Source organism: Equus asinus, chromosome 11, assembly GCF_041296235.1.
Source record: "Equus asinus isolate D_3611 breed Donkey chromosome 11, EquAss-T2T_v2, whole genome shotgun sequence".
In the NCBI taxonomy this organism is placed as follows: domain Eukaryota; kingdom Metazoa; phylum Chordata; class Mammalia; order Perissodactyla; family Equidae; genus Equus; species Equus asinus.
Window position 1 is genome coordinate 26,625,518 of NC_091800.1, and position 12,018 is coordinate 26,637,535.

The 12,018-nt window shown below is 37.4% G+C and overlaps 1 protein-coding gene across 3 annotated transcripts in view; it reads right to left on the reverse strand.

Moving 5' to 3' along the window:
• RB1 (RB transcriptional corepressor 1) overlaps nucleotides 1–12,018 on the reverse strand; it is a 155,184-nt gene that overhangs the window by 67,291 nt on the left and 75,875 nt on the right. The window lies entirely within an intron of this gene.

A 12,018-nucleotide genomic window follows, 5' to 3' on the forward strand; every position in this document is an offset into this window, starting at 1 on the left:
GGAGGATTGGCAGCAGGTGTTAGCTCAGGGCTAATCTTCCTCAAAAAAAAAAAAGATAGAAAAGTAAAAGTAAATCAGCTCTGTTGAAGAAGACAAGAAAGTATGTATTCTATTTCAAGATTTCCCTCAAGAAAACAAATTTTTAAAAAAATTAGTACATAAAAAAAATCATCTGGTACATTCACTTTTGTGCAATATGTTATTTACCCACGCAGCTAGCTTTCCATTTTTAACAAGATTAAAAACTCAATAACTTTTAAGACTAAATTAGTCTTAAATTAGTACACATCTACCATTGCCAATGCTGGGCCATACATAATTGTCCCTTATCATGCCTCATTCCAGGCTTTCCTAATTCTGTGGCTTTCCACATTTCCAGACCTGTTGCAAGTCTTTCGCCATCCACACGTGATCACTCCCTCCTTTGACCTTCATGGCTTATGTTATTTCACAGCATATTACAGTGATTTACTTTTCTTTCTTTCTTTTTTTTTTTTTTTTGAGGAAGATTAGCCCTGAGCTAACTACTGCCAGTCCTCCTCTTTTTGCTGAGGAAGACCGGCCCTGAGCTAACATCCGTGCCCATCTTCCTCTACTTTATATGTGGGACACCTACCACAGCATGGCGTGCCAAGCGGTGCCATGTCTGCAGCCAGGATCGGAACTGGGGAACCCCAGGCCACCGAGAAGCAGAACGTGGGAACTTAACCATTGTGCCACCGGGCCAGCCCCTGATTTAATTTTCTACTAGGTTCCAAGATCCTCTGAAACTTGAGGCTATTTCCCACGTCATTATATACCTCAAGGGGCAAGTACAAGTCCTTTAAAGTATTTGATATACAGAATATCAGGTATGGCCGAAGGAGAACTGGGAAGAACTGAGCTAAAGGATAACAGGGAAATAAGACCTCTGTGTTATCTTTTTTTGAAAGAATTCTTCTTCAATATTTTATAAATCAGGAAGCAATTCAAAGGAATATGGACCCACATTTAGTAGTGGCAAATAATTCTTAACATTAAAATAGTTTTGTAAAAACAAAAAATATTTGACCTAAAAGGATTAAAATCTTTTGGTCTGTCTCAATTTACAAAGCAAGAAACTAAGGCATAAAGACATTAACTTGTACATGGAAGAGCCAGGACGTCAAGCCAGGTCTTCTGATTCTATGTCCCACATTAGGCCATGCTATCTCTCACTGGATAAATGTGGTTTGCTCAGAGATGGAAGAACTCCATGGCTACAGCAAGTGTTTGAGAAATAGTGGAAGTAAGACTGGAAAGTAAGGCAGGGCCAGATTATTACAACCACAGTTAAGAGGCTAAATTTTTCTGAATGACAATAGGGAGCTATTGTGGGTTCTTGAACAGGAGCAGAACATGAAAAAGCATTCAGGAAGATTAATTTGGCACCAAAGTATAAAACAGAGGGTGGTGCCAAATTTGGGAGACCAAACAGGAGCCTACAATGGTAGGTTAAATGTAAGAAAGTGATGACTTGATCTATGGAAATGGAAATGAAAATAGATTTTTAAAATAATAATGAAATAAATCTAAGAGACATGGTAAAGTTTTGCTTTGTTTAAATTGCAAGACTCTGTATCTAACTATAGAGAAAAACAAGAAAAAAATGCTTTGTATTCAAGCCTGGACAATTTGAAAAGCATGGTAAAAATATAAATACTGGGAAGCAAAGTCGTATTTAGAGAAAATGAAGTAATTTCAGTTGTGAATGGTGAAGTCAAGTCTCCTAAATCACTTGAGAAGCTATTAGTCAGCAGTGGGAGTTAAGGGCAGGAAATTAGGAACACATTGGTCAGAGTGAGAAAGACTAAAACCTTACTTATATTTTCAGAAAGAATCATTTTTATTTATTTATTTTTCTTTGAGGAAGACTAGCCCTGAGCTAACTGCTGCCAATCCTCCTCTTTTTGCTGAGGAAGACTGGCCCTGACTAACATCCATGTCCGTCTTCCTCTACTTTATATTTGGGAGGCCTACCACAGCATGGCGTGCCAAGTGGCGTCATGTCCACACCTGGTATCCAAACCGTTGAACCTCGGGCCGCCACAGCGGAACGTGCACACTTAACCGCTGCGCCACCGGGCCGGCCCCAGATTTTTAAAAATTAAAATAAAATGCTTCCTCTTGCTGGCAAAAAAGTAAATATACGGTTGCTTTAAATAACTCATAAGGCGCTTTTAAAAACCTAACATAAAACGTTTTTCATTATAATAGCATGGCTGTTGTGTAAATATAATATATGGCATCATATTATTTCATTGTACTTACCCATATTTTTAAAAAGTCTTAAATATGGCTTAATCATTATCTTACAATTCACTTACCTTCTTGAGACATAGCTCTCAGTAAAATGTAATTTTTTTAGAAACAGTATCTAATGGTAAATACTAAAACCTCTGTGCAAAGTGCACCAGAGGTTAATGATCCACCATACAAATATACAACAGATATCCTTTTTGGCTTTTTCAGAGCCACAGGCTCTTCTCCCTTTTGTGTTCACTTCCCGTCAAGTTTGACATTTCAAAAGAACACCAAAGCAGCTTAAACACTTGTTTATAAGTTTGTCATAAAATAAGGACTCTAAAAATATAAGCTATTCATTACAGTTGTACTGATGTATAAAATAGGCCTTCATTTAAAATTTGGAAAAATGAAAAAGAAATATACTCTTTTTTCATGTAAAAGTGCTTTGGCCAAATATTTGTATAACTGAATGAATCAACTGGATAATATTTGGTGAGTACAGAAAAATAGTATGACAGAATCCAACTTAATGAGTCAGCTATATTTGACAACATTTAAAGGACATTTGACTTCATGATTTATTAAAATTTAATATACGGAAATAGTTAATAAGTAGCACTTCTATGCTCTCCAAATAGTAATTACCCCTCTGAAACAATATTATTCAGGAAAACAGAAATAATACCCTAAATATTCTTTAAGTATACATATTTATAAATACTGTACCAAACACTAAATCCATGATGAAGGAATAGAGACCGAATTTGTCTTAAACTACAAAATTGACCAACATAAATAAAACAATAGTTTTCGGACACTGAACAACAGGCAGCATAGGACAATAATCCCTGAGAGAAAGAAAACAAATGGTAAGCCCCACCATTGCCTCAGCTTACCGCCTGGAGAGAGTTCCCAGGCTACAAGGCAGGGAGGAGAAACGGAAATAGAGCCCAGCGGTCTCCCATTGAAGAAATAGAGTTAAGACTTCAAGGAAGCCAAGGCAGCTAAAATAAGCTGGATAGGATACCCAAGAGGAGAGAGCTACACAGAAAGGAGAGAGCTGCAAAGAGAGAGATCCAGGGTCTGTGGAGGGTTACTCTCAAGTCTTCAGCTAAGTATGATCAGTGCATGCATGTGACGAAACTACCCAAAGCTAGGGAGAGAACCATTAGAAGCAGCAGAATCATTCCCGGAGCTGACACAGGGCCAGGAAGAGTTCTGATTTTCACCAGCAAGAGTGGAAAAACCTTGTAATATATGGGACATCAGCCAGAATGCTCAGAAGGGCATTGCCTCAGTAGTGGGGAAAAATCAGTCAAAGATTAAAGACTGCTCTGGCTCTGTCTAAGAACAGTAACTAAAGTCTTGAAAGAATCAAACTGTTTCCAAGTAACTAAACTGTGCCCCAAAAGATAGCTCAAGAATAGGGAAAGGAATATGAAAATACCCATGACCCAGCAAGGTAAAATTCACAATGCTGGCATCCAATAAAAAATTACCAAAGAGGCAAAAATGCAGAAAATAAATGACCCTTAAAAAGGAGAAATATCAGGGGCCGGCCCTGTGGCCGAGTGGTTAAGGTCACGCGCTCTGTTTTGGTGGCCAAGGGTTTCACGGGTTCAAATCCTGGGCGCAGACATGGCACTGCTCATCAAGCCATGCTGAGGCAACGTCTCACATTCCACAACTAGAAGGAGCCACAACTAAAATATACAACTATGTACTGGGGGGATTTGGGAGAAAAAGGAAAAAATAAAATCTAGGAAAAAAAAAAAAGGAGAAATATCAGTCAATAGAAACAGACTTAAAAAGACACAGACTTTAGAATTAGTAGACAGAAACTTTAAAACAGTTATTATAACTACATTCTATATGTTCAAGAAGGTAAAAGAAAGCATAAACATGTTAAAGAGAGATATGGAAGAAATAAAGAATGACTCAAATCAAACTTCCAGAGATGAAAAATATAGTGTCTAGGATTAAAAATATGGTAGATGGGATTAATAGCAGATTAGACATTTCTTTATAAGCTCTGCCCCCCTAGACTGTACTTTCGATTTGTTCTGGAGGCTGCATCTCCCCGGTTTGCAAACTGTATAAACAATAAAGCTTTTCTAACTAAAGTCTTGTATTCCAGATACTTCTGTTGACAAAACAAGTAAAAGGCAGACTTCTTCAGAAACAATGCAAGCCAGAAAACAGTGGAGCAATATTTTTTAAGTACTGAAAGAAAAAAACTGTCAATGTAAAATTCTACATCCAGCAAAATATCTTTCAAAAACAAAGGTGAAATAAAGATTTTTTCAGACATAAAAAAGCTGAAAGAATTTATCACAATAGATCTATAAAACAATACACACCAGATGGAAATCTGTATTTATACAAGGAATGAAGAGCACTGGAATAGTAAATGTGGTTTAACTAAAAATACCTTTTTTTTTTAACTCTCTTTGAAAGATAATTTGGTTTATAACTTAATGTAGAAGTAAAATGTATGTCAACAATAGCATAAAGGCTGGGAAAGGGGAAATGGAGGTCCACTGTATTAAGGCTCTTATGCTATACGTGAAGTGGTATAATACTATTTAAAGGCAGACTATGAGAAGTTAAAGATATATATGATAAATCATACAGCAACTAGTTATAAAATAAAACAAAACAAAGAAGTATAGATAGAAAGCCTACAAAGAAGATAAAATGGAATAAAAAAATATTCAATCCAAAAAGCAGAAAAAAGGAAAAGGGGAACAAAGAGGACATGGAACAAGTGGAAAACAAGTAGTAAAATGGAGAATTTAAACCCAACCATATTAATAACCACATTAAATTTAAATGTTTTACACATCTCAATTAAAAGGCAGAGACTATCAGGATTAACAAGGCAAGACCCAATTATACACTACCTATAAGACATAAATATGTTAAAAGTAAAAGAATGGGAAAAGATATGCCATGCTAATATTAATGAAAAGACAGCTGGAGTAGTTTTACTAACGTCAGACAAAGCAGTCTTCAGAGCAAACACTATTACCAGGGACTAAAGACGGTCATTTCATAATGATTAAGGGGCAAATTCAAGAAGACATCATAATTCTAATTGTTTATGCACCTAAATTCTATATGTAAGACACTGAACTAGGTATTGTGAGAGAGATTTTTTAAAAAGTAGGACAAGAGTTTTGCTTTTCAGGGCTTCTCTAAACCCTCTGTTCCTCCTAGTCCCTCTTATCTCCTGGTCACTTCCTTTATGCGTTGAAGACTTTGGTCCCTAGTCCACATTCCTCCTCTCTATCACATGCCATGGGTGACTTCGTCACTCACTCAGCCTCCTGGTTCCTTGACATCCTTATTTCCAATGGTCTTCATCTCCATTTCAATTCAGTCATGCAATCCCAGGATTATTTCTTAGAATACATAAATTACCCAGAAATGTTCTATCTCTGAAATATTAAGTTGAAACATTTCACTTTCTGACTACAAACTCTTCCTTTCACCCTCACTGTCACTCCCACTACACCTATTAAATTTCACTAAAAGCTCCTGCTTCTTAAAATCGCTACTTTATCCATCAATCTCCTCCTATTTCCCCTACGCAGCTGAAACTCCAAACCTTAACACTTCACTCACTCTCTGACCAACTTCCTCACCTTACTTGCCCCATTATCATTATATTGATCTGCTTTGCCAAATGTGAAAATCCTGGCTCACTCTAGCTGTTCATCTTTTCTCGTCCTATACCTGGATGCAAGGTGATGCTGGAAAAAATACCACCACACAGAGCTGCGGTGGTACTACAAATTGAGGGTTTCTATTCTCAAAATTGCCAACAATGCTGCCAGGCAAGCCTCTTGTCTTTCACCAGTCAGCTTTCTCTTTTATTCTCCTCAGCAACTATTTCAAATTGTGTCCACTCTCCTCAAACTTCTGACTGCTCCACTTTGCACTTCCTATTCTACCCCAATCTCCCCACCCTCAGCAAAGTACCTCAGCTCTATTTTATAAAAAAAATAAAAGCCATTAAATGGAAACTTCCTCAATTTCCTGCCATGGCACCCACATACGACCTTACCTGCAACTGCTTCCATTCTTTCCATTTTGCCATGTGCTATTTCCCAGCTCACCCTGCCTCTCCCTCAAACAAGAGATGCATCTATTCCAGGGGACCCCTTGAATCTGGGGAAGCCTCATGACCACTTTGACCAACAGAATATAGATTCCAGCTGTGGTCCTTTTAGAAGCCTTTTGGAAGCCAGTTTCTATGTAAGAAGTGTGAGTAGTCTAAAACCAAAGCGCTATGAGAAGGCCAAGAGGATGAAATGCCACATAGAGGAGGGAAAAAGGAAGTGGGGAGGGGAGTTAGGGAGAGGTGAGCACATACCAAGGAGCAGCAAGGTGCCAGACCTGTGAGTTAAGAAGCATCTTGGAAGTGGATCCTGCCCCAAACACTTGCTGACACCACATGGTCAGAGATGAACTGCCCAGTCAAGCTCTTCTCAAATCCCTGACCCACAGAATCAGGGGTAAAATAAAACAGTTGTTTTAAGCCACTAATGTGTCATCCAGCAATAGAGAACACTCCTAATGGCTCTTTTCCATCAACATTTAACCCTATTTTTCCCATTTAAAAAAATAAGCTTCCCCCTACTCATGTACCTCCAGCTATACCTTTATTTCCCTTCCCAGACAGGACTTCGGTAAAAGCTATCTACAATTATTGTCTCTACTACTTTATCTCTGATTCACATCTCAGCCAAATCCCAGTGCAGTCTACTCCTATCCCCAGTACCTGTAACAGTCCTTGCTCCTGTCACCAGTAGCTTCCCTGTTGCTGAAACCAAGGACCACTTTCCAGTTCTGACTGACTTCCCCTACAGTATCTGAAACAGCAAGCACTCACTCAGACCTTGTAATGCTCTCATGCTCTCTCTCCCTCTTTACAACACCACTTCTCATTTCCTCCTACCTATCTGGCTGTTCTATTTCAATCTCTTATAGGCTTTTCTTTTCTGTTTATCCCATATGTGTTGAAGCTCCTCAATGTATAACTACATTCTCCCCTTAGGAAATCTTATTCATTCCCCAAACTTTAGTTACTTGGGAAAACGTAGGGATTAACAGTTTTGGAGCCAGAGAGACCTGGGTTCAGACCACAGCTCAGCCATTTAGCTTGCGTGGTGTAGGGAAAGTTACTAAGCTTCTCTAAGCAAGCATTAATTTCTTCATCTAGAATAATAGTATCTTGTGGATTATTATGAAAAGTAAATGATACTATGAGAAGTACTCACCACAGTGCCTGGCACACAATAAACTGCCAATAAAGCATTGCATTTTTGTTATTATATATGTGGTAGCAGCTCTCAGGTTCATACTCCTAGCCTAGATTTCTTTCCTAAGCTACAGAGACACATATCCAACTGCTGCTTGACACCTCTACTTGAATGACCTACAGTCACTTCAAACTCAACATAATCAAACAGAATTCATCTTCCCAAGCAAATCTCATCTAATCCTGGTATCTTATTTTAATCAGTGACACTTCCTGGATGTCATCATCAGTTGACCCCTTCACTCTTACTTATGTAATTAATTGTCCCATCTTATAATACAATGCCACATACTGTTCTAAGTGCTTTACATACATTAATTCATTTAACATGAGACACGCACATGTAATAAGATATAAAGCTTATAAATGACTAGTAAGTAGTACAGATGAACACTGTACGACTATAAGGAATGACTATAGACCAGGATGGTCAAGGTTGTGTGAACTCTGAATAATTTCTTACTCATGCATGATTTTATAACATGTTGCAATGATCACTTGGAAATACTGGTTCACTGGATGATGTAGATCTTATAAAGGTTGATGACTCTCCATACAATATCAAAAAATCACATTTATGGGGCTGGCCCAGTGGCACGCAGCAGTTAAGTTCACACGTTCCACTTCTCGGTGGCCTGGGGTTTGCTGGTTCGGGTCCCAGGTGCGGACATGGCACCGCTTGGCAAAAGCCATGCTATGGTAGGTGTCCCACATATAAAGTAGAGGAAGATGGGCATGGATGTTAGCTCAGGGCTGGTCTTCCTCAGCAAAAGGAGGAGGATTGGCGGTAGTTAGCTCAGGGCTAATCTTCCTCACCAAAAAAAAAAAAAATCACATTCATTAGTATCACACTGATTTCATCAGAAAAGTCTTTGAAGTATTGGAACAGCTGTCATGCTTATGGTGGAAACAAGCTTAACAAAATTCTAATTTTCACTTGAAAACTCAAATTTATCATGGGCAACAATTATTGTCAGTTGTTTTAAATAACATACTTGAGAATGGAGACAATAAAATTAACACTTTTTACCGGTTCATCAATGACATTCTTAAATGAAACTGACATGTTCCGTTTTAGTTTTATTTTGTTTTGTTTTGTTTTTTGGTGAGGAAGATTCGCCCTGAGCTAACATCTGTTGCCAATCTTCCTCTTTTTGCTTGAGGAAGAGTGTCACTGAGCTAATATCTGTGCCAATCCTCCTGCACTTTCTATGTGGGATGCTGCCACAGCATGGCTGGATGAGTGGTGTGCAGGTCTGTGCTCGGAATCCAAACTGGTGAACCTGGGGCCACTGAAGTAGAGTGTGCAAACTGAACTACTATGCCACCGGGCCAGTCCCTCCATTTTGTTTTTTAACAGAGTTTGTGGTGGTGAAGAATACAATGACTACTAGCCAGTTTGGTGGTACTGCTTTGATATGTGCAAAGGTTCCAACAGTTTTACATCACCAGCATAAAATGTCAACAGAGTGAAAAAGATAAATAACATCTTAATAATAATATGAAAACAAGTTTTACCCTGTAGATTCCCTAGAATGGTTTCAGGGATCATCAGGGAATTATAGACCTCATTTTGAACTGCTGACATAAGAAAAGGAGGAGACAAAGGTTTTAAAAGAGAGCCAGCAGACTTAAAGCTCCCATTCTAAAAACATGCACTTGGCTCCTCTGACCCTCTTTGTATACTGGGTAATTTTACAACTGTATCCTCATGAATGTTAAGTTATAAAGATTCTGGATTCTGGTATTTTTCTCAAAAAAGCATTGTTTTATTTTGTTTTTAAGCAGGCAATTATCTTTGTTGAACCTGAACTGTAAACTGTTGAGTGGGCAGGAGCCCTATCTCAGTTCAGATCTTTTGCCTTTCATTAAGCTGCTTTGAGTCTGTTACACAGCAATGATTCAGGTTTCGGAGATGTGGGTAGACAGAATTTGGACGCTCCTTCCTTTGCAGGATTCTTCTACTGTCTTCAGTGGTCAAGGTTTCCCCCAACCTTTTTTCTAGTTTCCCTGGTCATAAAGCCCACAGTTTGCCCACTGACAGCCCCCTCCCCACACTACTATACTTCACCACCTCCTGCACATAGCCCCAGGCTCACAGCTCCCTTTCTCTCCTCCACTAAAGTCTGTCTACTCTTCCTGTCCAGTGATTTCAGGCAGTTGCTTTCTGCATCATGTACAGGTTTTTAGCTGTCTTTTTCGCCGGGAGTCATATGGTAGAGTCTTCTTCCATCAATATCAAATGTATAGGTCCCCCACAAAAGGTTTTTATTTGAGGAATTTATAAGGAGATTTGCATTACAAAAAGATTTCTCTGGCTGCTGTGAGTGAAATAGTCTTAAGGTAGCTACAGATGTGGGGAGATGAATAGGAAGAGTCCACAAATAGCCCAGGAAAGAGAGGTCATTTAGAGAATAAAGCCCCTGGTATACCTTGGTTTATAAAGCCTTTATTGAAAAAATTTGATAAATTTTGAATACACTGAACTAAGATATCCTAAATCTCATTTCATCATCTGCTGGCAATATAAACTGCTTAACAGATTTAAGAGGCCTAAACATCTGGAAGTCATTTAATCTAACCCTTAGGTATGATTCATTCTAAATCACCTCTCCTCCAAATTTCCAGAGAACAAGATTTTACTGGGATTTTCAATGGATTGTTTAGCATTTTACACTCATATATTGCCTGTTAATCCCCCTGAAGTCAAAAGAAACAGAGGTGTACTTATTCCTTCTTAAAAGTTATACTGTTCTTGATTTCTTATTTCTCAAGATTGTTAAGCAAAAATGCTGAATCCTTTCCCCATGCAACCATTAAAAATACAATGATGTTCTTTCTTTCATTCAATTATTGGGGAGAAAAAGTAAGTAGTAACTCACTTGATGTTTCTCTGGGTAACTGTTTGAATATGTTCTTACCAATCTACAGTTTAATGAGAAATTCTTAGTGTGATACAAAATCAAAAGACTGAAAGTTTGCTCTGATTCTTCATCTGGGTGTTGGTAACATAGATGTGTTCAATTTATAAGAAATTCATCCAACTATCACTTGTAATATATACTTTTCTGCATGTGTTATACTTCAATAAAAATAAAAACAACAAAGTCCATGAAAACTCAAATATATCTACGGTATGTTCCTTCTCTAAAATGTCAATTATTCTCACAGGAAAAATCCACAGTATTCTATGTGTGGCATGACTTATCTTCACAGTTACCTACTACAACTCTATTCTTTTTATGATTAAAAAAGTAACATGCATTGATTTTTCTTAAATTCAAACATTAAAGATATGACTAAATAAAAATCCTCTATAATTTCATCCCCTAGAGATACCATACTTAGAATTTAAATTCAGAGGTTTACGACTTTCACATAATCCTATTACTAATAAATTGTACCCTTTTCCAGTCTTTGGACATGTCACTTTTCCTCCAAAAATTCTCAAAAATAAAGGAATATTGTTCAGACTCCTGAACGCCAGTAATTAAACTAAATAGGCTTGGGCACAAGCAATTTTTAAGCAGCAAATTTCTACTATTTCCTCCACAATTTTCAGAGCCCATATCACTTCTGTATCCTCACAATGTCTACCCCAGTGCAAGGCATAGAGTAGATGTGTGCTGATGGAAATAAAATTAATTCTCTAAATGAAATGAGAATAGTCACTTTCAGATGATACAGTAATGTCTTGATTTCAATTTCTAGGAGGAAAGAGTGCATCAGCCTCTGAAAAGCACTCTCTACTTATTTTTTAATTTATTTTTGCTACTTTCATTTAATCCCCCCATTTCTGAGAGTTTTCTCTTAACCGTTCCTTTCTTATAAAGTGGAAGGTCCTGTATAAAAGAGTTACCAAATTCAATAATAGCAATGCAACGTCATTCTATCAATTTGCCCTACTTCTCTACTTTTCTATCCACTCTGTCTATACGGAAATACAAGAAAACATAAGAAATAAGTTATCCCTTAGACATAAAGCTTTTAAAACATCAAAAAATTAAAACTAGGGTTACATGTACAGATTAGGATTCTAATGTAACTAAAGTCTAAATTTTTTGTTGTCATTTCTACATACTGGTATGCAAAACGGTTTCCAAAGAAGTCAACTCTACATTAATCTACAAATCTGATGATTCACTAAGTACTACCCAACTATGCAGATTTAAAGAGCACAACATAAGAACTTCAAATAAATATTTTACTATTACTACACAGACAATGCCACCGTTACTAAAACAAAAGCCTTATCAATAGCTTGTATGCCATAAATACAATACCTAGGGAATATAATTTGTGCTCCTATAATGCTATAAACACTAACTGTAACTGAACAGTAGTGCAGATTTTGGGATTATCTTTAACAATAGGACAAAAAAAATCTGGCTAAATTGAACTAAAAAGCTGTACTTTTGAATCATCTA